A 25,290-nucleotide genomic window follows, 5' to 3' on the forward strand; every position below is an offset into this window, starting at 1 on the left:
TGTCCAAGACATAATGTTTATCAATGTTCTGCTTTAATTATATACTGTATACTTGTGTAAGTAAAATCTTCATAAACATGGCTTTGATGCAGGCCAAAGCTACTGTCATATCAAAAGTTGCATCAAAAACACAGAATTAGAACAAGGGTTTAGAAATGTAAGTGGCTTCTTGGTGCTTTGCCCAAACCCCAAAAATGGGCAGTGTTCCATATTACCTGTAGGGGATCTTCCCGGGGTAGGGTGAGTTTGGACACAGTTCACAGCAGACTTGGAATTTATAAAGCAGACCTTGGCGTTTATTCGTGGTACAAACAGTCCAACAAACAAAAATATACGGCAACACCGTGCTTTTTAAGTACAACAGAAATAAATAAAATAAAACAACCTAGCCCGGCTGGGCGCTTACTAACAGGTTCTTCTCACCTAACTGACACTTATAAACACAGCGTCTTTCGCCTGGATATCGCAGGGTGGGTTTTAGCTCCAGCAGTGGCTGCGCTCGCAGCTTCCTCCAACACACAGACTGTTCATTCCCAGGCTGAGAGCGAGCACCTGCAGGCCCCGCAGAGCCTTTACCTTCCCAGGCTAATTAGGATCAAAGCTCACCTGATCCAAAACCCAGAACTGGACCGGGGGGTGTGTGGAATGACAGGTCCCTCTACCAAACCTACCTGCCATTCCATATAAACCCAGGCCCGGCAAGATTAAATAACAACTCAGCAGCATATTGCTGCTGAGAAACTGATCCATCCTGGACTTACCATCTCACACTGTGTAGCAACCTAGGTGAGATGTACACCCCCTCGACCACTTCTCCAGTGACATGTCTACATATCCCCCCCCTCTTTTTCAGACCGGAGGGCTGAGCCTTTTGTCCCCACAGACAACTTACCCTCCACAATGCGTCAGCATTTGCCTGTAATTTCCCTGGCCTGTGTTCCACAGTGAAATTAAAGTTTTGTAAGGACAGAAACCATCTAGTCACTCTTGCATTCCTCTCCTTGTTTAACTTCATCCATGTTAGGGGGGCATGGTCTGTCACCAACTTGAATTTCCTGCCTAGCAAGTAATACTTTAAAGATTCTAGGGCCCACTTCACTGCCAAACATTCTCGCTCCACAATGGCATAATTTTTCTCGGCCGGGGTTAGTTTTCTACTCAAGTACGTCACCGGATGCTCCTCACCATTCACTACTTGTGAGAGTACTGCACCTAAGCCTGTGTTAGAGGCATCTGTCTGGACCAGAAATTCTCGCCTGAAATCGGGGGTAACTAACACAGGTGGTTGGCACAAGGCAGACTTAAGGCTTTGGAAAGCCTTCTCGGCCTCTGGGGTCCACGTGACCATTGCTGTCTTTCCGCCCTTTGTCAGGTCAGTTAGTGGAGCAGCAACTGAGGCAAAGTTCGGCACAAATCTACGGTAATAACCCGTAATACCCAGGAAAGCTCTAACCTGTTTCCTTGTCAGGGGTCTAGGCCAATTCTGTATTGCCTCAATTTTATTTAGCTGTGGCTTAATCAATCCTCTCCCAATAATGTAGCCCAGATATTTGGCCTCTTCTAGGGCTAGAGCACACTTCTCGGCATTTATGGTCAACCCTGCATCACTTATGGTATCCAACACGGCCTGTACCTTACAGAGGTGACTTTCCCAATCAGGGCTAAAAATGACCACATCATCGAGGTAGGCGGCTGAGTAATCCCGATGTGGTCGCAGAATCAAGTCCATCAACCTCTGGAAAGTTGCAGGCGCTCCATGTAACCCGAATGGCATCACTACATACTGGAATAGCCCATCAGGGGTGGAGAATGCAGTTTTCTCTTTAGCCTCACCAGAAAGTGGAATCTGCCAGTAGCCCTTTGTGAGATCAAGGGTGGTTATGTACCTGGCGTTACCTAACTTCTCAATCAACTCATCTACCCTGGGCATAGGATAAGCATCGAACTTGGAGATCTCATTCAACTTTCTGAAATCGTTACAGAACCTCCAAGTTCCATTGGGCTTTGGGATTAGCACAATCGGGCTGGACCATTCACTCTGTGACACCTCAATTACCCCCAGATCAAGCATACGTTTTACCTCGGCAGATACGGCTTTCCTACGTGCCTCCGGTATCCTATAGGGCTTTAGGTTTACTCTGCTTCTAGGCTCAGTTTCAATGTGATGATGGATGAGGTGGGTACGCCCTGGGAGGTCAGAGAACTTGTTTTTGTTTTTCTGTAAAAATTCCTGAGCCTCCTGTTTCTGTGACACTGATAGAGTATCACCTACCTTGACTGGAGGGATTGGTGGTAACAAATTATTAACAGTATTTGTCGCCACCAAGGATTCCCTGTCTTTCCAGGGCTTGATCAAGTTTATGTGATAAACTTGGAAAGGCTTCCTTCTACCTGGTTGGTGCACCTTGTAGTTCACCTCACTGATCTTTTCAACAATTTCATAAGGACCTTGCCACTTCGCCAAGAATTTACTCTCAACAGTGGGGACTAGTATAAGGACCCTATCGCCTGGGTTGAATGTCCTGATTCTTGCGGACCGGTTGTAAATTCTACTTTGGGCCTCTTGAGCTCTCTGGAGGTGTTCCCTTACCAGGGGCATTACAGTGGCTATACGGTCCTGCATTTGTGCTACATGCTCAATAACACTCTTGTATGGGGTGGACTCATTCTCCCATGTCTCTTTTACAATGTCCAGTAGACCCCTAGGGTGACGACCATAGACCAACTCGAATGGTGAGAACCCTGTGGACGCTTGGGGCACTTCCCTAATAGCAAACATGAGGTAGGGTAATAAATGATCCCAGTCACGACCATCTTTTCCCACCACTTTCTTCAACATATGTTTCAAAGTTTTATTAAATCTCTCCACCAATCCGTCCGTCTGGGGGTGGTATACAGAGGTACGGATGTGTGAGACTTTAAATAGTTTGCATAATTCCTTCATCAGTTTTGACATAAATGGCGTACCTTGGTCAGTTAGGATTTCTTTGGGGATCCCAGTCCTAGAGAACATATAAAACAACTCACGCGCAATTGTTTTAGATGCAGTGTTTCTTAAGGGTACAGCCTCAGGATAGCGGGTCGCATAATCCATGACGACCAAAATATACTGGTGTCCTCTAGCTGACTTTACAACGGGACCCACTAGATCCATGGCAATACGCTCAAAAGGCACCTCTATAATAGGGAGCGAAACCAAAGGACTGCGAAAATGTGACACTGGGGCACTAACCTGACATGTGGGGCACGACTCGCAGTATTTTTTAATGTCATCATATACCGCCGGCCAAAAAAACCTCTGGAGAACCCTCTCTCGCGTTTTGTCAGTCCCCAAGTGTCCCCCAAGAACATGGTTATGTGCCATGCCAAGCACCTGACGCCGGTACGGCTTAGGTACCAGAAGCTGTTCCACAATCTCATCCTTAATCTTATTGACTCTATAGAAAAGATCATTAGTCACCGAAAAATGTGGAAATCTTTTTTCAGCATCTGGTTCCTGAGGTACCCCATTCATAACAGCAACCTGCTCTCTCGCATTTTTGAGAGTGGGGTCCTGTAATTGTGCAGCGCCAAAATTATCCCTAGACACCTCTAAGTCTAGTATATTTTGCTCAGTGGGAGGAGCCTCCTCCTCCCCAGCCAGGACCTGCAAAGGAAAACAATCATTTTCATCCTGCACACTTTTATCATTCACAGGGGACAAGGCAACCCCCTTAGAGGTATCCTCACTCCTTTTGGGGATTTTTCTTTTTTCCCAGAGAGCCCAGAATAATGGAAAATCGCGCCCCAATATTACATTATGCATGAGGTTTTTAACCACACCCACTTCATATTGTACGATGCCTTGTTCAGTCCCGACTTTAGCCAGCACTATAGGGTACACTTTTGTATCACCATGTATGCACACAACACTCATATGCTTTTTAGACTCTAAGTCCCCAGCCACCAGGCTAGCATGCACCAAGGTTACGAGGCTTCCCGAGTCCATTAACGCCTTAACAGGAAGGTCATTGATTGTAATATTGCAGATTTGCGGTTCAGTCTCTAGTCCAGGAACTGCAGCACAAGATGGTTCCGCAAATAGCGACTGACACCGGCTAGCGTCACACTCCATGGGTTCAGTGGTAAGAGGGCAATGGGCAGACACGTGTCCCGCCTCATGGCATCTCCAACACTGGATAGGGCCTGGTCTCTTTGGCAAGGAGTCCTTTTTAGAGCCCCTTAGCCACCCGGGACCATCACCAGTCTTTTGTCCCTGAGACACCACTTGAGCCCTTTTCCCTCCATCAGCACCCCTCCACACTCCCCCAATAGATGGAAGTCTCTTACCAGCTGACGGCACAGATCTGCCGCTCCGGGGAGGTGAAGATGCTGCAGGAACATCACGGAGGTAGTCCTCAGTCGCCTGGAACCTCTCGACAAGGTTGACAAGTTCGTTTGCATTCTTAGGATCACCTTGTCCCACCCAGCGTTGCAGGTCAGTAGGAAGCGCTCGGAGGTAGCGATCCATCACGACCTTCTCTAGGATTTGTGCAGGAGTAGAAGTGTCTGGCTCCAACCACTTTCTTGCCAAATGGATTAGGTCATACATCTGGGACCTCGCTGATTTGTCCAGACTGTAGCTCCAGTTGCGTACCCTCCGGGCACGGACTGCAGTAGTAACTCCTAGTCGGGCAAGTACCTCCTCTTTTAGCCGAGTATAGTCCTTAACCTCTAGCTCACTGAGGTCATAGTAGGCCTTTTGAGGTTCACCTGTTAAATAGGGCGCAATTACCTCTGCCCACTCAGCGGCTGGTAACTTCTCTCGCTCAGCCACGCGCTCAAATACTGTTAGATAGGCCTCAACATCGTCCTCAGCAGTCATCTTTTGCAGCGCTTGCTGCACAGTCCTTCTCCCAAAAAAAATCTCTGGAGCGGCTCCCTCCACTGTGGGTGGATTAGCAACCACAGGCGCCTCTCGATTTACTATCAGGTGCTCGATAAGTTGTTGTTGGCTTTGGCGCAAAGCTTGCAACTCTTCCTTATGCATCTGCTGTTGTGCAGCCATGGACTGTTCATGTCGTCTATTGGCCTCTGTCTGAGCCTGCTGTTGTTGCAAACTCACTTGCATAAACTGCTTCAGCATCTCCTCCATGTTGCTGGATCGTTCTTGGAGTGTATTTGCAGCTTTCACCCAGGACATAAGCAGCTGTAGCCAAGTCTGTCCACACCGTTGCCCCTAGCAACCGTGTTGCCCGAATTCTCCACCAATTGTAGGGGATCTTCCCGGGGTAGGGTGAGTTTGGACACAGTTCACAGCAGACTTGGAATTTATAAAGCAGACCTTGGCGTTTATTCGTGGTACAAACAGTCCAACAAACAAAAATATACGGCAACACCGTGCTTTTTAAGTACAACAGAAATAAATAAAATAAAACAACCTAGCCCGGCTGGGCGCTTACTAACAGGTTCTTCTCACCTAACTGACACTTATAAACACAGCGTCTTTCGCCTGGATATCGCAGGGTGGGTTTTAGCTCCAGCAGTGGCTGCGCTCGCAGCTTCCTCCAACACACAGACTGTTCATTCCCAGGCTGAGAGCGAGCACCTGCAGGCCCCGCAGAGCCTTTACCTTCCCAGGCTAATTAGGATCAAAGCTCACCTGATCCAAAACCCAGAACTGGACCGGGGGGTGTGTGGAATGACAGGTCCCTCTACCAAACCTACCTGCCATTCCATATAAACCCAGGCCCGGCAAGATTAAATAACAACTCAGCAGCATATTGCTGCTGAGAAACTGATCCATCCTGGACTTACCATCTCACACTGTGTAGCAACCTAGGTGAGATGTACACCCCCTCGACCACTTCTCCAGTGACATGTCTACATACCCTATAACAGGAAATGCCTAAAATAGGACCTTCATGATAGGATCACTTCACCATATATTGTTTTAATGAAAGCTGTGTGTTTAACCACTTCAGCTCCAGAAGGTTTCACCCTCGACCCCCTCCTGACCAGGCCATTTTTTGTGATACAACACAATTGTACAGTTTTGCAACGTTGTACCCAAATAAAATGTATGTCCTTTTTTTCCCCACAAATAGACATTTCTTTTGGTTGTATTTGATCACCTCTGCGGTTTTTATTTTTTGCTCTATAAACAAAAACATTTTGAAAAAAATAATAGTTTTTACTTTCTGCTATAAATCCAATAAAAAAATGTTGAAAATCAAATTTCTTCATCACTTTAGGCCAATATGTATTCTGCTACATATTTTTGGTAAATAATGGAATTTTATATTTTTTATTATTATTATTTTTATATTTAACGGTGGGGGTGATTTGACTGGGGCAAGACAGAGATCCATGTTCCTGTTTAGCAGAAACACAAGGTCTCCATCTTTCCCTCTGACAGAACTGCGATCTGCCTTGTTCACATAGACAGACCGCCGTTCTGTATGCCTTGCGAATGATCGGTGGGTCCAGGCAGACATCGGGCTTGCCAGACCTACAGATTGGCTTCCGTTGTGTTCAATAACAGCGGGAGAGGGTCAGTGGTGCATGACCTGACTTTTAAAATCACGTACAGATATGTGATTATGCACTTAAGAACCGCCCTGTCATAGTATATGGAAAAAAAAAACTAAATACAATAAATACATATAAGGAGCTGTTTTTTTTTTTTTTTTTTTTTTTTTTTTTTAATAAAATTTTTATTACTTTTACTGTGAATGACAAGCAGTCAATAAACATAAACAGTAGATATACAAGGAACACGGAATACAGATACATGGTTCGTAACCAACAGCCATATGCCTAAAAGCCTATATGCGTACAGCAGAATCTATGGGATCGAAAACACAACCTAGCAAAAAGATCATGGCAGAACAATACAGAGTCAGCATAGAATGTAATCTAAGAGTCACTACGCTGTAGTTCAAGTCAGGGGGGCTCCTCCCTAAGTGTCTCCCTGGGTATTTTTAGTACGCCCAAAGAGTTAGTAATATCCCTCTTAACCACTTTCAGACCGGACCATTTTGCTGGTAAATGACCAGAGGTCTTTTTACAATTTGGCACTGCGCTGCTTTAACTGGTAATTGCGCGGTCATGCAATGTTGTACCCAAACAAAATTTGCGTCCTTTTCTTCCCACAAATAGAGCTTTCTTTTGATGGTATTTGATTGCCTCTGCGATTTTTATTTTTTGCGATATAAATGGAAAAAGACCGCAAATTTTGAAAAAAAAATGATATTTTCTACTTTTTGTTATTAGAAAAATCCAATAAATTCAATTTTAGTCATACATTTAGGCCAAAATGTATTCAACCACATGTCTTTGGTAAAAAAAAGTCAATAACTGTATATTTATTGGTTTGCGCAAAAGTTGTCACATCTACAAACTAAGGTACGTTTTCTGGAATTTACGCAGCTTTTAGTTTACGACTGCCTATCTCAGTTCTTGAGGTGCTAAAATGGCAGAGCAGTACAAAACCCCCCCAAATGACCCCATTTTGGAAAGTAGACCCCCTAAGGAAATTGATAAGTGGCATGTTGAGCCCATCGAATATTTTATTTTTTTGCCTCAAGCGATTGAATAATGACAAAAAAATAATTTTTTTTTTTTTTTTACACAAAGTTGTCACTAAATGATATATTGCTCACACATGCTATGGGCATATGTGAAATGACACCCCAAAATAAATTCTGCTGCTTCTCCTGAGTACGGGGATACCACACGTGTGGGATTTTTTTGGAGCCTAGCCGCGTACGGGGCCCCGAAAGCCAAGAACCGCCTTCAGGTTTTCTAAGGGCGTAAATATTTGACTTCACTCCTCACTACCTATTACAGTTTTGAAGGCCATAAAATGCCAAGATGGCACAAAACCCCCACAAATGACCCCATTTTAGAAAGTAGACACCCCAAGCTATTTGCTGAGAGGCATTTTGAGTCCATGGAATATTTTATATTTTTGCCACAAGTTGCGGGAAAATTACAAACTTTAATTTTTTTTTATTTTTTTTTCACAAAGTTGTCACTAAATGATATATTGCTCACACATGCTATGGGCATATGTGAAATGACACCCCAAAATAAATTCTGCTGCTTCTCCTGAGTACGGGGATACCACATATGTGGGACTTTTTGGGAGCCTAGCCACGTACGGGGCCCCGAAAACCAAGAACCGCCTTCAGGTTTTCTAAGGGCGTAAATATTTGACTTCACTCCTCACTACCTATTACAGTTTTGAAGGCCATAAAATGCCAAGATGGCACAAAACCCCCACAAATGACCCCATTTTAGAAAGTAGACACCCCAAGTTATTTGCTGAGAGGCATGTTGAGTCCATGGAATATTTTATATTTTGCCACAAGTTGCGGGAAAATTACAAACTTTTTTTTTTTTTTCACAAAGTTGTCACTAAATGATATATTGCTCACGCATGCCATGGGCATATGTGAAATGGCACCCCAAAATAAATTCTGCTGCTTCTCCTGAGTACGGGAATACCACATATGTGGGACTTTTTGGGAGCCTAGCCGCGTACGGGGCCCCGAAAACCAAGCACCGCCTTCAGGCTTTCTAAGGGCGTTACAGTTTTGAAGGCCATAAAATGCCAAGATGGCACAAACCCCCCCCAAATGACCCCATTTTGGAAAGTAGACACCCCTAAATTTAGGGGTACACTAGTGAGACTAGGTAATAAATGGCTGGTGCCCTGAAACTATAAAAAAAATAACTAACCAACCAGCGTCACCTGTAACAGTTATATGGTGATCACTGGTGAAAGGGTTAACTAGGGGGCAATCAGGGGGCTTTATGCGGTAGTATATGGGGGTCCCTGGCGCTATAAAAAGCTGCGGTGAACCTAAATACCTACCTGCCTAACTAGCGTCACCTGTGACACTAATACAGTGATCAGAAAAACGATCGCTTATTAGGCTGGGTTCACACTGGAGCGATGTGGGAACGCCACGAATGCGCGGCGGGTTCCCGCATCACATGCCTCCCGGCGGCAGTTCACACTGCCCTATGCGAACTGCTGGGAGTGTCAGTGAAATGTTAATGACACCCCCAGATCAGTTCGCATATCGCAGTGCGATCTGCAAACTCGGATCGCATGGTGTGAACACCCATGCGATCCGATTCTGCTGCGGACCAAAAAAAGGGTCCCGTGCGAGTTTGCGGCGGGTGCGGCGGGTGCGACACGAATTCAGCCATACTATCTGTATGGCTGAACTCGAATCGCACAGAGATCGGATGTGATTTGCACTGCAGTGCGGTGCGAATCACATCCGTTCTCATAAACCGCTGCAATGTGAACCCAGCCTTAGTGACACTGGCGACGGGGGGTGATCACGGGGTTAAACCTTTATTGGGGGGGTTAGGGGGGTACCTTAGAACTAAAGGAGGCTAACCCTAACTGCCCTAACAGTTATTACAGTCACAAATGACACCCGCCGGGTGATCAGGGGGTTAAACCTTTATTAGGTAATAAATGGCGGGTGCCCTGTAACTATAAAAAAATAACTAACCAACCAGCGTCACCTGTAACAGTTATATGGTGATCACTGGTGAAAGGGTTAACTAGGGGGCAATCAGGGGGCTTTATGCGGTAGTATATGGGGGTCCCTGGCGCTATAAAAAGTTGCGGCGAACCTAAATACCTACCTGCCTAACTAGCGTCACCTGTGACACTAATACAGCGATCAGAAAAATGATCGCTTATTAGGCTGGGTTCACACTGGAGCGATGTGGGAACGCCACGAATCCGCGGCGGGTTCCCGCATCGCATGCCTCCCGGCGGCAGTTCACACTGCCCTATGCGAACTGCTGGGAGTGTCAGTGAAATAATGACACCCCCAGATCAGTTCGCATATCGCAGTGCGATCTGCAAACTCGGATCGCATGGTGTGAACACCCATGCGATCCGATTCTGCTGCGGACCAAAAAAAGGGTCCCGTGCGAGTTTGCGGCGGGTGCGGCGGGTGCGGCGGGTGCGACACGAATTCAGCCATACTATCTGTATGGCTGAACTCGAATCGCACAGAGATCAGATGTGATTTGCACTGCAGTGCGGTGCGAATCACATCTGTTCTCAAACCGCTGCAATGTGAACCCAGCCTTAGTGACACTGGCGACGGGGGGTGATCACGGGGTTAAACCTTTATTGGGGGGGTTAGGGGGGTACATTAGAACTAAAGGGGGCTAACCCTAACTGCCCTAACAGTTATTACAGTCACAAATGACACCAATGCAAAAAAAAAAAAAAAAAAGCAATTGGTGTCACTGTGACTGGGGGGGCAGGGGTAATTGGGGGGGTGATCGGGGGGTAAAGGGGGGGTGTGAGTGTGCCTGGCATGTTCTACTGTATGTGTGGTGTGTTGGTGCAACTCACCGAACCTCTCTCCTCGGTGCCGGAACGAAAAATACCGACACGGAGGAGAGAATACATCACTTCCTCTCCTGTGTTTACATTACAGGAGAGGAAGTGATGTCACGGAGGATTTCCATTCGTCTAAAGCGATCACGAGGGGGTGGCCATGAATGAATGGCCGCCCCCTCATCCCGGATCGCTCTCGAAGGAATGCCGACCGCCGCAGGCACCGAGGGGGGGCCCGATCGGGCCCCCCACCCGCGGGCAGGCAGGGACTTATATATACGCCCATATGCCTGCCCGTGCCATTCTGCCGACGTATATCGTCGTGCGGCGGTCGGCAAGTGGTTAAGATACCATTCTGTGTATCTGAATGGCTGCATAATCCTGTGTATATCCTCTTTCGTAAAGACATGTTCCATAAATTTGCGCCATCTTGAAAAGAAACGTGTGGTTGATTTAAAACTTAGCAGAATAGTATCCAATCGTTCTAGGTAGAAAAGAGTTTCCAGGGCTTTTTTCACAGCCTGTATTGAGGGCGGTGAGGGTTTGATCCATTGTGTCAGGATAGTTCTTCGTGCAACTAGTAGACACAAATGTGCCCATTGGGGTATAGCTGTATAGCTATCTGTGAGGTGGGGTTCAGCCGATGTGGTATATCCGAAGAGACATAGAAGTCGGTCCCTGGGCAGGTCCTGGTTTGTCACAGCATGAATAAATCGTAGCACCAAGTTCCAGAAGGTCTCAACGTGTGGGCACTCCCATAAGCGATGGAGAAGTGTAGGACGCAGTTTTGAGCACCACGGACAACTTTCCTGGTTAGGATCAGTTCTGTTAATACGAAAGTGGTAATACGCCCTATGAAGAATCTTAAATTGGGTTTCTCTCCATGTTTCAGAAACTGTAACCTTTCTAATTTTAACATAACCCTCTAGTAGTTTCCCTGGAAGATCCATATCCTCAAAAATGTCTGCCCACTTTCGAAAAGGTTGTAAGCGGTATTTGGCAGAGTGGTATTCAATAAGGGAGGTATAAATAGTAGAGATAGAGTAGTCACCATTGTGTATTATCGTATCTATGAAGGATTTCTGGAACTGATTCGTTACTTGTCTATGCCTGTCACCCAAATAACTAAGGAGCTGGCGGTAGTGGAAGAAATGAGTTAACGGCAAGGAGAATTCTCTCGCTAGCATCGGGAATGGCTTGGGTTTACCTGAGTCTCTCGAATAAACATCATATACCTTCGTGAGACCCTTAGTTGCCCATTAAGCAAATACACTATGCATTGTGGAAGGAGGGAACATGGGATTTGGTTGGATTGGCAAATATCGGGAAATATCGGACGGTAGCCCTATCAATTTGCGCGTCTCCCGCCACGCTATCACTGTATCTCTAATCAATAGATTAGATCGGAAATGGGTGGGTAATTTGTTTGGATTCGAATGAAGGATAGCCGATAGGGCAAACGGCGAGACCGCCGCAGCTTCTAAAGAGTTATTCGAGTACCTGGATTTTCCTGAAAGCCAATCTAGACCTTGGCGAAGCAGACATGCTAGATTATAAAATCGGATGTTGGGTAGGCTCGCTCCTCCCTCCATCTTCGGGAGGCATAGTTTATTCAAAGCAATCCTCGGTTTCTTCCCGGCCCATAGGAATTTCGTCAAAGCTGAATGAATCAGCCTAATATCCGAATGCTTAACTAAGAGAGGAATAGTTTGCATTGGGTATAGTAATCGGGCAAATGAGACCATCTTAAAAAGATGACATCTCCCGAAGAGCGAGAGAGGAAGAGCCGTCCAAGCCTCTAGTTCGTGCACAATTTTCGATATCACCGGAGGGAAATTAAGTGAGTAGATAGTTGAGGGTGTCCGGCCAATGCGTATCCCAAGGTAAGTGATATAGTGGTTTGCTACGGTCAAGGGGGAGTTAGAGGTCCAGGCAGTGGCCAGATTAGGTCGAAGGGATAGAATTTCGCTTTTGTCAAAATTAATGCGCAGCCCGGAGTACGACCGAAACTTTTGGAACATGTCCGTAAGGCGCCTAAAGTCTCCCGACGGATCCGTAGAGAATAATAAAATATCGTCCGCAAAAAAGGCAGAACGAAGCGTGTGGTCCCCCAACCTGATTCCACTAATCCCGTTAGGCGAATTGATCAGTCTCGATAACGGCTCAACGGCTAAGTTGAACAATAGGGGAGACAGGGGACAACCCTGTCTCGTCCCCTTCGACAAGGGGATTGTGGCCGATATAAAGTCAGGGGTCACTAACCGTGCCGTCGGGGATTCGTACATACGGCGTAAAAATTGCAGGATCGGACCAGAAAACGCTAACTTTTCCAATACTTGAAAAAGCCAAGACAGACTAATGTTGTCGAAGGCCTTTTCGGCGTCTAACGACATAATAGCTACATCTTTGTCAGGGTGGGATTTGGCGTACTCTAGAACAGTCAGAACCTTACGGATGTTTAACGTAGCCGAGCGTCCTTTAACGAACCCCGATTGAGCTGGGTGTAGAAGTGATGGGAGTAAAGACGCAAGACGAGTGGCGACAATTTTCGACAAAATTTCCACGTCTACGTTAATCAACGATATTGGTCGGTATGACCCTGGTAGAGTAGGATCTCTATCTTTCTTGCCGATAAGTCGTATGTATGCCTGAGTTCCCGTAGGGAGGTATGGACCGCCCTCCCACATTGACTTAAAGACAGCTTGTAACGTGGCCGGGACAAAGTCTTTGGTCATTTTATAGAATTCGGCAGTGAGGCCGTCTGGTCCCGGCGCTTTAGACGACGCCAAAGATTTAATTGTGATCTGAATGTCCTCAATCGTAACGGGAGCATTGAGGGCATCCAGAGCTTCAGTGGTGAGTTCAGGTAATTGCAATTGATGCAGGAGGGTCGCCGCTCCCTCCTGATCCACCGAATCCGTCGAGTACAATCGGGTGTAATAGTCCGTAAGGATTTTGCTAATTTCATCGGAGGAGGTGTGCAGCACACCCGTATCATCTTTCATGGACATAATACGCGTAGTTTTTCTAGCGCCGGCGCACATCCTGGCGAGTAGCTTACCTGCCTTGTTACCGAATTTGTGAAAATAAAGAGTGGAGTATGACGCTTTGGCCAATTCCTGCTGTTCTGCCCAAAGATCAAACTCCCTCTTGGCCTTCGTCCATAATTTAATATTGGCCTGCGAGCGATTAGATATTAAACTTTCGTGAGCATACCGTAAGTTCTCGCTCGCCGTCATATATTGTCGTTTGGCGTTACGTTTAAATTGAGTGACATATGATATGATCTTACCCCTTAAGAAGGCTTTGCCAGCCTCCCAGAATAAGTTCGGATTGGTAAGGTATTCCCGATTGTCGGAGACATATTCCGTCCATGCCAACTCCAGAACCGAACGAAAATCTTCGTTGTCCGCTAAGTACGAAGGGAATCGCCACATAGGTGGCAGGGACCCCGCGCGAGTATCTAGCAAGTTAAGGGCTATTGGGCTGTGGTCCGAAATCCTAGGGTCGTAGATTTCAGGATCCCGGGTCAACTGGAAAAGCGCTTGGGTGACAAAAAAATAATCTATACGAGAAAACGAGTCGTGAGGAGGGGAATAAAACGTAAAGTCGCTACCCGTCGGATGAGCTATCCTCCACGGGTCCAGTAGTCGTAGTTGGTCAACCGTTCTGGCTAAGAGCGTTGGTGAGGTGATAGGTCTGTCCCGAGTCGACCCTATTGCTGCGGATCTGCTCGAACAGTCAAGGGTGGGTGACATCACCGCGTTAAAATCTCCTCCCAAAACGTGTAAAGCTTCTGGTATCATCGTCGTCCAGGTAATCAAGTCACAAAAAAAGGTAGAGTCAGGTGAGTTTGGGGCATAGACATTAGTAATAGCGATATCCGAATGGGCTAATTTGAGTGAAATGGTGATCATGCGACCTAGCTGATCCACTTGTACATTCTTAACTGTATAGGTTAGCTTTTTATGTAACAGAATCACTACCCCGGCCCTACGACCATCAGATGGGGACCCAAAAACCTCTCCCACCCACAACCTACGGAGGCGTTGCACATCATCAGCCGAGAGGTGCGTCTCTTGTAACAGAGCCACATCCGCTCGTTACCGTTTCAAATGTCTAAGGATCATCAGCCGCTTACATGGGGAGCGAAGCCCCTTAACATTCCACGACACGATCTTCAAGTGATCCCCCTCGACCGACGAAGCCATAGTAGTAATAATTCAGATGTCAGCGCTAAGAGGTAGCGGGGAAACCTCCCCCATAATCTCGATCCGCCAAATAGGGGAACTCTCGAAGACCGTGTCGTTTCTAGGCTTAAAGGCATAGAGCATTCATAGAAGCACGAAGTAAAAAACAACATGTAACGTAGAGCATAACCTGCATGGAATAAAGAACAAATTAATACCCAGAAGGTATCTAAACAATCTATCAAGAACTTCCCTTTTTTCCACATCCAACCGTATGTGGATACCGACCCTCCCGCCTCCCCCTTACACTTGAGTATTGTCCAGGAGGGATCAAGAGCCGGGTTCAGCACCCCACGTGGGGGACAGCATAGATGCTGCAGTGGGAATGACCCAGGCTGAGGGCGGTAAGGGTTCCCGCTTCCGAGCGAACAACCGTTGCAAATATAGAGTATAAAGCAGTGTCATGTGGGATCAGAGTGGCGGGCTAAGAGAACATATCCGCCTCGTATACACTGTAGTCCAGCATTCAAAAGCAGGTTACCGCCTCGGTGGTATGTAGAGTAAATGTTTATAAACAGAACTTAAGCGACCGCTTTATAATCGCAGTAAACCAGTAGGAGCCCTGAGCCATAACACTAAAGAACTGCTAACTTGATGCAAACTGTAGAAGTGTAGGCACATGGGAGAAAAACAAGCGTGTACTTATCAGGCCAATTCCATCGTCAGTGCGGGGAGTAGTAGCGTGGTCTCCTCGTATCCAAAACGTCCAATTTCAGCAGCCACGATTTCCTTCACGATTCGATAGCTGGGTGAGTCGGGTGCGCTTATACGGCGGCTTGCTAGGGCTGGAGCGCGGTCTGCGATCTCCAGGGTCAGGGCGGGACGGAGAGCCGATCGAAGCATCTGTATGGTCCATTTCTGTGGTGGCTTGAGCCAAGTATCTTGCTGCTTCGTCCGGTGACGTAAAAGATAGGCGTTCCCCTGAAGGCGCTTCCATTCGTAGAATAGCAGGGTAGGCCAAGGAAAACGTTACTTGTTGTTGGTGTAGCGTAGTACACACCGGAGCGAATGCCTTCCTGCGTTTCATGACCTCTACTGAATAGTCGGCAAATAGTAGAAGTTTAGCTCCATCAACGGTCAAGATACGATTGCGCCGGAATGCTTGTAAAATCGCTGCCTTGTCAGCATAATTAAGATACCTTACAATGACATGCCTAGGCTTAGTGCGGGTATCCTCATATTGGCCGATGCGGTGAGCACGTTCGATAGTACAGGGTATGCGGAGACCCAATTGTTCCGGTATGACTAGCACATATGTCAGCGAGGTGATTCGCAGTAACCGTTTCCGGAAGACCAATGATTCGTAAATTGTTTCTTCTGGAGCGGTTCTCGAGGTCATCGATCTTATCCCACAGATCTCTCGTCTCCGCCGTGAGACGGGCGATCATCGCCGATTGTGCCGTAGTATCATCCACCAGAAAAGAAATCCGATCTTCCGTCTGGGTGATTCATTGCGCCTGTGCTTGTAGCTCTATATGGAGCTGCTCCAGCCCTTTGTGTACGGCTGCATCCACTGTGGCTGTTAAAGTAGGGCCTAGAAGGGCTACAACTTCTTGGGCTATGCCCACCGGTTGTTGATTTCCCTGCATCTCTGCTGTGATCAAGGGCCCGACCTGATCCGCTGGTAGCGTGGTCGCCATCTTGGCCGCGCCGAGGGCCGCGTCTTCTGCTGAGGACGGCGAGGAAGAGACAGCCCGGGCATATGACCGCTCCACAAAGCGGTCCATGAGTCCCCCGTAAGTGAGGTGGAGTTTGGGGAGCAACCCCGGAGTTTTAGCAGGTCTACAGGCAGCGATATAGAGGGGTTCGGCGGGAGCTGCGTCCACTCACAGCCTGCTCATGTGGCGCCGGAACCGGAAGTAAGGAGCTGTTTTCTTGACAAAGGATTTGTGTTTCTGTCCTTCCAGTTCTTAAATTTACACAGCCCTATTGCACCATGCACCACTGTCTGGCAGGGGAGAAAACATGAGTTTTCTCTATTGCAGTTTAATTGATTGTAAAAGCAGAAGTTTTTTTTTTTATCTTAATGCATTCTATGCATTAAGATAAAAAGCCTTCTGTGTGCAGCAGCCGCCCTAATATTTACCTGAGCCCCATCTCTATCCAGCGACATTGCAGTAGTGTCTCAGCTGCCTGGAAATCACCTCCTCATTGGCTGAGACAGCAGTGCAGTGCCACTGATGTCAATCAAAGTCAGTCAGCCAATAAGGAGAGAGAGGGGATGGGCCTGAATGGATACACATAGCTGTGGCTCAGCTTGGGTGCCCCCATAGCAAGCTGTGAGAGTGACCCAAGAAGAGGAGGGTCTGGGCTGCTCTGCGCAAAACCACTGCACAGAGCAGGTAAGTAAAACATGTTTGTTATTTTTATAGAAAAAAAAACAAGAATTTAGTATCACTCTAAGTAACACTTACAAGTCTTGGTCCTCCCCCAGCCTGTGACTGGACACTGAAAGGAGAAGCAGACCTCATCTGTTATTCTATTTTCTACTCAGGTCAGCAAGTATTTTGTTGGCAAATGAGCACTGCAGAACAACTGATTGGCTCCTTGTCCCCCTTCCAGTCACAGCTCTGTAGAGGGGATTAAAAAAGGGTGATACCAGGTCATATTTTGTACTTATGCTGAGGTGCTTACATTTGAAAAAATAAATTCATGAAAGCACAGCTGCATCAATTTGATAATTTTGTATATGTCTGGAGTTCAGCTGCAAATTTAAATGACAATGAAGGTGAAATGGCATTCCGAACGTCTTGTTGCTTATTGCAGAGCTTAAAGTATTACTAAACCCAGGACCCTGCATTTACTATATCTGGTCTCCCACAGTACACAGAACATCAAAATTATTTTAGTAAATTTTAAACTGCTAAATACCTTTTCTCATCAGCAGTATATAGCAGTCGGGTACACTTCTATCAGTGTCTGGCTGAGCACTGGTTAAAGCTTGTTTTCATTCTCCTCTGACTTTCCTATGAGGTTGCATGACTCCTAACCCTCTGTCTGGAAAGTGCTGATTGGCCCTGTGCTGATCACATGCACCCCCCCCCCCAAAAAAAAAAAACTCTGGCAATACACACCAAACTGAGCATGTGCAGAGTGCCTTGTTCTATGAGCAGATGCATTCAGGACTGTAAAAGAAGGGGAGAATCAGAGAAGACAGGATCAAACAGCCTTTTTGCACAAAGCACATGGTTAACTCCTTAGGTTCCACAGTGAGTATAACGAGCATGCTTTACTGCATATGCAGACTGGTTATATTGTTGTGGTTTTAGTAACACTTTAAAAGCAGGTTCAGTTAGGGCTAAACAATGATTTATGTGCCATGATTTCACCATACTGCAACTCAGAAAAAAAGAAAACATCTGCTGCATGTGGGAATCTAATTATTATGCACTGGATGGGAGTTGTAAGAATGTAGCACAATTCTCATGCATCTTTTGAGCTTTTCAAGTGCTTTGGCTTTATTATTATTATTATTTAAAGTACTTATATAGCGCCGTCAATTTACGCAGTGCTTTTACACATACATTGTACATTCACATCGATCCCTACCCTCAAGGAGCTTACAATCTAAGGTCCCTAACTCATATTCATACTGTATACTAGAGCCAATTTAGACAGAAGCCAATTAACCTACCAGCATGTCTAAGCCCTTGTACACACGGTCGGACAGTCCGACAACAAAATCTGTCGGATTTTGTCCAACGGATTTTGTCCGAAACTGGTGTTGCATACACATGGTCAGACATAGTTGTTGGAATATCTGATCGTTCGTAACGTGATGACGTTATTTTTTTACGACGGGCTTACGTTCAGGCTAGTAGTCAATAGCTTTGGTCTCGTAATTCGATTTGAGCATGCGTGGCACTTTGTCCGATCGGAATTCTCTACGAACGATCGGACAAAGTCCGATCAGATCATGTTGTCGGAAAATTTTATAGTCCAGCTCTAAAACTTTGTCGATCCGATATTCCAACGGAAACAGTCCGATGGAGCCCACACAAGGTCGGATTATCCGACAACATGGTCCGATCGGACATTTTCCGTCGGTATGTCTGACCGTGTGTACAAGGGCTTTAGTAAGGTAAGCAGGGGCAGCTATAGAGCTTAGCAAGAGCTGTCTGGGGATGGTGGCCATACTCATATAGCTTTCTGCTTATTTGTACCTAGAATTTCAGTTCCACTATAAAGGCAGCCATGACATTACACCTTAGTCAAACTAATATTTTGTGTATTCTCTTTCAGATATCACTGCCTTTCTTTTGAGTACAAATCATTTCAAACTGCTTGTTACCTAATATCCTTACTGCCAGCAATTATGAGAATAAAGACGCTGTAAAATAGAAACTTTTTATCTCTTGTAGTGACAGTTTAATAAATATATTTCAAGAAAAATGTTTTTTATTTGTTTATTATTATTCAGTGATATAAAAATAATTGACTGAATTGTTCCTTTTTTCTCAATGCTGTAACTATCAAGCTGCAATTTCAGTGCCATTACCCACCACATATGACAATGGTTAACTAATATATAACTTCTGTACAAATGACAGAACATCAACGGGCAATAGAGGTTTAATGTTGGTGGTTAGGGCTTAACCTCTTCCCATGGCTCGCCCATATGTAGCCTCTCGGCGAGTGGGTTTAAATGCCCAGTGGCTGCATATATATGTTTATATGTAAACCGTTTACTGTGCACAGAGCTCCCTCAGATTACAACCCCTTAAATATGATGCCCGCATTAGTTAAAATTTTTAGGCTTTTTGCTTTATTTTCACCTGGTGATCTTGCCAATAAGTCTTTTATCTTTCATCTTCCTCTAACCAAGCTGTCCAACAAAAGGGGCAGTTACAGGGCTAAGACACACCATTTAATACTGACAGGCCTGCATACAATAATCTGCTTTTATTCAGTTATGTAAAACCTTCATCCCAAAAGAAAAAAAAAAACTGTTGGTAACTGCTTAAAAAGTATTAACTGGAGGTCAGCTCTAATTTGTTACTCAAGTCCATCCAAATTGTCTAGTGCATCTAATACTATTCACTTCAGAGGTTGACAATGCTGCTGTCCTAAGTGTGCTACTCCATAGAGTAGTGCCACCATAAGACAGAAATAGTGTTACTAGCCAGATCACCAGATGAAAATAAGGGAACAATAAGGGAACAATTTATTAAAAAGGAAAACTAATGCAGCTACCACATTTTAGGACTGGTAAGCTGTAGCAAGTTCTTGTGTTTATATAAGCCCATTTTGCTGTAGGTCAGGTTAATTCAAACCCAACTAAAGCCCTTTTTTGTTTTAGCTAGTAAGTCATATACAGTAATAGACATGTCATTTTACACACACACACACACACACACACACACACACACACACACACACACACACACACACACACACACACACACACACACACACACACACACACACACACACATAAAAAATTAGGATACCACTTTCTCCCCTTCTACCTCCAGGAATGGATCAATAATCTTCACTTACCAGCAAAAGTTCAAATTAAATCATAAAAAATACATCATCTCGCTTTATCCTTGCTTTAATCTTATTTTATTAAAATAACAGGAATTACACTCACATTAGAAAGTGCACTCTTTCCTGTGCACGCACAGTATCTCAAATAAGTGAGTACACTCCTCACATTTTTTTAAAATATTTTATTATATCTTTTCATGTACAACACTGAAGAAATTACACTTTGCTACAAGTAGTGAGTGTACAGCCAGTATAACAGTATAGATTTGCCCCTCAAAATAACTCAACACACAGTCATTCATGTCTAAACCACTGGCAACAAAAGTGAGTACATGCCTAAGTGAAAATTTTCAAATTGGAGCCAATTAGCCATTTTCCCTCCCCGGTGTCATGTGACTCGTTAGTGTTACAAGGTCTCAGGTGTGAATGGGGAGAAGGTGTATTAAGTTTGATGTTGTAGCTCTCACTCTCTCATACTGGTCACTGGAAGATCAACATGGCCCCTAAAGGCAAACAACTCTCTGAGGATCTGAAAAAAAGAATTGTTGCTCTACATAAAGATGGCATACGCTATAAGAAGATTGCCAAGACCCTGAAACTGAGCTGCAGCATGGTGGCCAAGACCATACAGTGGTTTAAAAGGGCAGGTTTCACTCAGAGCAGGCCTCGCCATGGTCTACCAAAGAAGTTGTGTGCACGTGCTCAGCATCATATCCAGAGGTTGCCTTTGGGAAATAGACATATGAGTGCTGCCAGCATTGCTGCAGAGGTTGAAGGGGCTGGAGGTCAGCCTGTCAGTGCTCAGACCATACTCTGCACACTGCACCAAGTTGGTCTACATGGCTGTATTCCCAGAAGTAAACCACTTCTAAAGATGATGCACAAGAAAGCCTGCAAACAGTTTGCAGACTAAGGATGTGGATAACTGGAACCATGTCCAGTGGTATGATGAGACCAACATAAACTTATTTGGTTTAGATGATGTTAAGCAGGTGTGGTGGCAACCAGGTGAGGAGTACAAAGACAAGTGTGTCTTGCCTACAGTCAAGCATGGTGGTGGGAGTGTCATGGTCTGGGGCTGCATGAGTGCTGCCAGCACTGGGGAGCCACAGTTCATTGAGGGAACCATGAATGCCAACATGTACTGTGACATACTGAAGCAGAGCGTTATCCCCTCCCTTCAGAGACTGGGCTACAGGGCAGGATTCCAGCATGATAAAGACCCCAAACACACCTCTAAGACTACCACTACCTTGCTAAAGAAGCTGAGGGTAAAGGTGATGGACTGGCCAAGCATGTCTCCAGACCTAAACCCTATTGAGCATCGGTGGGACATTCTCAAACGGAAGGTGGAGGAGCGCAAGGTCTCTAACCTGTGAATTTGCGTGGTCATGCGACGTGGCTCCCAAACAAAATTGACGTCCTTTTTTCCCACAAATAGAGCTTTCTTTTGGTGGTATTTGATCACCCCTGCAGTTATTATTTTTTGCGCTATAAACAAAAATAGAGCGACAATTTTGAAAAAAATGCTTTATTTTTTACTTTTTGTTATAATAAATATCCCCCAAAAATATATATAAAAAAAAAAATTTCCCTCAGTTTAGGCCGATACGTATTCTTCTACATATTTTTGGTAACAAAAAATCGAATTAAGCGATTATTGATTGGTTTGCGCAAAAGTTATAGCGTTTACAAAATAGGGGATAGTTTTATGGCATTTTTATTAATATTTTTTTATTACTAGTAATGGCGACGATCAATAATTTTTATTGTGACTGCGACATTATGGAGGACACATCGGACATTTTTAACACATTTTTGGGACCATTGTCATTTATACAGCAATCACTGCTATATAAAGGCAGTGATTCCTGTGTAAATGACACTGGCAGTGAAGGGGTTAACCAGTGGGTGGCAGTGTAGGGGTTAAGTATTCCTAGGGGTGTGTTACTAACTGTTGGGGGCTGGGCTTTCATTTAGTGAACACTGATCTCTGCTCCAATCACATGGAGCAGAGATCAGTGTCACTAGTTGCTAGGCAGAATGGGGAGGGACCCGCGACTGCACTCACGGGGGTCCCAACCAGCACGCGAGCGCGCCGCTGGCGGCTCGCTCACGATGGCAGGGTGGCAAATTTAAAGGGATGTACAGGTACGCCCATTTGCCTGCCCGTGCTATTCTGCCGACATACATATGCGCGCATTGGTCGGAAACTGGTTAAGCAAATCTTTTATCCAGATAACGACTGAAAATCCATTACCCCAAGATGCATTGTTAGCCTTTCTGACAGTTATACCCAAACAAGGGAAGGACCCAGGACACTGTGCTAATTATAGACCCATATCGCTTTTAAATACAGACATGAAGTTACTAGCAAAAATTTTAGCCACAAGATTACAAGAGAAAATTACACGGGTGGTACATATCGATCAGACCGGATTTATGCCAGGTAGAGAAACCAGAGATAACACTATTAGAGCATTGCATATGTTACACTGGATGACAATGGAAGTAAAAAGACCTCAGGAGTCAGGAATAATGTTATCTATGGATGTCAAGAAGGCCTTTAATAGAGTAAATTGGAGATTTATGGAAGAAGTGCTGAAAGAAATAGGGCTGGGTGAGAGAATGATGGGATGGGTGATGGCTTTATACACGGGTCCAAGGGCAAGAGTAAAGGTGAATGGGACATTATCAGAAGGGTTTGATATATTGAAAGGAACAAGGCAGGGATGCCCCCTATCCCCAATTCTATTCTCCTTAGTATTAGAACCATTCTTATGTAGAATTAGAAGCAATAGGAAGATAAGGGGAGTAGAAATAGGAGATAGAGAATATAAAGTATCAGCATATGCTGATGATTTGTTACTATCCTTGGTGAATCCACATGACTCCATAGAAGAGGTGATGCAGGAGGTGAAGAGATATGGAAGACTGTCAAATTTGAAGATCAATGCAGTTCATATCTCAGCAGATGTAAATGCACTGTTTGAACAAAATTATAGTCCCTTATTAATAAAAATAGAAGAAGATCTTAAGAGATGGAAAGTACAGACCCCAAACGTTTTTTTTTTTAAATACGTAAGATATTTCTAGTATTTATCTGGGAAAATGGAAAAGCAAGAATAGCCCATAAAATCCTATGCAGAGGGAAGGATGAAAGGGGTGTGGGACTACCGGATATGGTGAGATATTATAGAGCCATGGCACTGGTTCGAATACTGAATTGGTGCCATGATGGTGAGGAGAAAGAATGGGTGAGGATTGAGAAAAGAATGGCAGAAAGAGAACTAGCGGGGGCACCCTGGATACCAGCAAAGGACAGAGGGCTATCTAAAAGGACATCTCCATTGATGCAAAATACATTGGCAGTATGGAATAGATTAAATAAAAATATTATTTTAGGCACAGATGTGGAAGAATTGAGAATTAGGTGGAGGATTCATAAGCAGGAAAGGAAGTAGACTAAAATCACTAAAGGGAGAAAGAATTTATATAGTGGATACAAATACGCATATAGGATAGAATACACTGAGTAGAATAACACCAAAAATTATTAAGAGGAAAAGAAAAACTTAAGAAAATACTGCGTAATTTTATTAGAATTGAACTGAAGAAGTAGATAATCCCCCCGGGCCTTAATCTTAATATAATATGGAGGAAAAGAAAGAATTGATAAGATATTAGAGCTGAAAATTTGTCTGTACATGGATAGAAAAATGTGTTTAATAAAATTTTGAATTATAAAAAAAGAAGCATCTGATGCATATAACCAGCATTCTCAAGAAATCCAACTGTTACAAGCTAAAGTAATCGATCTCGAAGATCGTTCCAGATGGAAAAACATGAAGTTCAGGGGTATTCCTGAAAATGTCAAACCTCCAGACCTCATACCCTACATCCAGCAACTATTTCTCAAGCTCATTCCCCAATTAACCCAAGCAGATATTGCTATTGATCCCAGGGTGGCAAAACCAAACCATCTACCAGAAACAGTGCCAGGAGTTGTGCTGGCATGTATTAATTTTTTCCAAACCAAAGAAAAAATTATGTCTGCTGCCCGCATCACTGCTCCCCTGCCAGAACCTTATTCTTCAATTTTGCTCTATACAGATATATCCGCTGCAACTGCGCAGAAGCGAAGATAATTTGCTCCAGTCGCTACTGTCCTCTGGGACCGCAACATCACCTACAAGTGGAGTTCCCCCACCAAATTGGTGGTAACATTCCAAAATCAAACCACAGCTATGTTCACTATTAAAGAAGGGATCAAACAACTGCTAAATTGGGGCCTCATCTCCACACCCCCACCCGTGATGGACTCTCGCCATCCGAAATCAGTTGCACATGGCCGTGACTATACCAACCGTGCTTCACTCCGTGATCAACGCTTACTCTTATCCGAGGCCAACTCTGTTCCTATCCGAGCAATCTGGACATTATTTTTCAATCCGTAACAACTGACTGTCCCAGATGAGTATTCTATGTTCTCTATTTGCTCTTTGCCTTTTGTTGTACTGTGTTTTTTTTTTTTTCTCACACTCCCCCCTGGATAACACAGGGTGCTAAGCACTCTATCACAAAATCTATACCGCACTACAAGTTCAACAAGCCATTACCTACTGCTTTTTAAGTTTTCTTAAACCTGCTGTTATATTAACAATTAATAGGCACTATTGTTAAATATTACTAAGCTGTTTGGAGTCTGACTTAACAGGTGTTCTCATCCCTCCCCCCCACGCATCCCAACACCTCGCCCACACGCCTTTGCTATGGCTCTTACCATTGCCTCACTAAATGTCAAAGGCCGCAACTCCCCCTTTAAGCGTCACTCACTATGGAAAGAAGCACTAAGACTTAACGCAGATCTTATGTGCACGCAAGAGACCCATTTCTCCTCTCTTCAACCCCCATCTTGTTCACATAAAAAATTTCTGCACTTCTTTTTTGCCAACTCTCCTAAGAAAAAAGCTGGAGTCCTCATAGCGATATGCTCGACTGTAGCATTTCAGCTGATCCACTCAGAGGTAGATATTTTAGGCAGATATATTATACTACATGCCTCCATATAAATATAAAATCATCATGGAGAACCTAATACCCTTTCAAGAGCACCCTGTAATGATTTGTGGGGATTTTAATCAAATTATAGATCCACTCCTTGACTCCTCTAACCCAGCCAGGAGA

At 44.8% G+C, this 25,290-nt stretch overlaps 1 protein-coding gene across 1 annotated transcript in view; it reads left to right on the forward strand.

Annotated features, from left to right (window-relative positions):
- LOC143960867 (uncharacterized) overlaps window positions 1–19,000 on the forward strand; it is a 54,264-nt gene extending 35,264 nt beyond the window's left edge. Inside the window, exon 11 of the mRNA XM_077469828.1 lies at window positions 18,856–19,000. The gene's annotated coding sequence lies outside the window, so the exon portion shown is untranslated. The remainder of the gene's footprint in view (window positions 1–18,855) is intronic.
- Window positions 19,001–25,290: the final 6,290 nt, after the last annotated feature.

Source organism: Lithobates pipiens, unplaced genomic scaffold (assembly GCF_037356315.1).
Source record: "Lithobates pipiens isolate NorthernLeopardFrog02 unplaced genomic scaffold, aLitPip1_a1.2 Scaffold_8, whole genome shotgun sequence".
Lineage (NCBI taxonomy): Eukaryota > Metazoa > Chordata > Amphibia > Anura > Ranidae > Lithobates > Lithobates pipiens.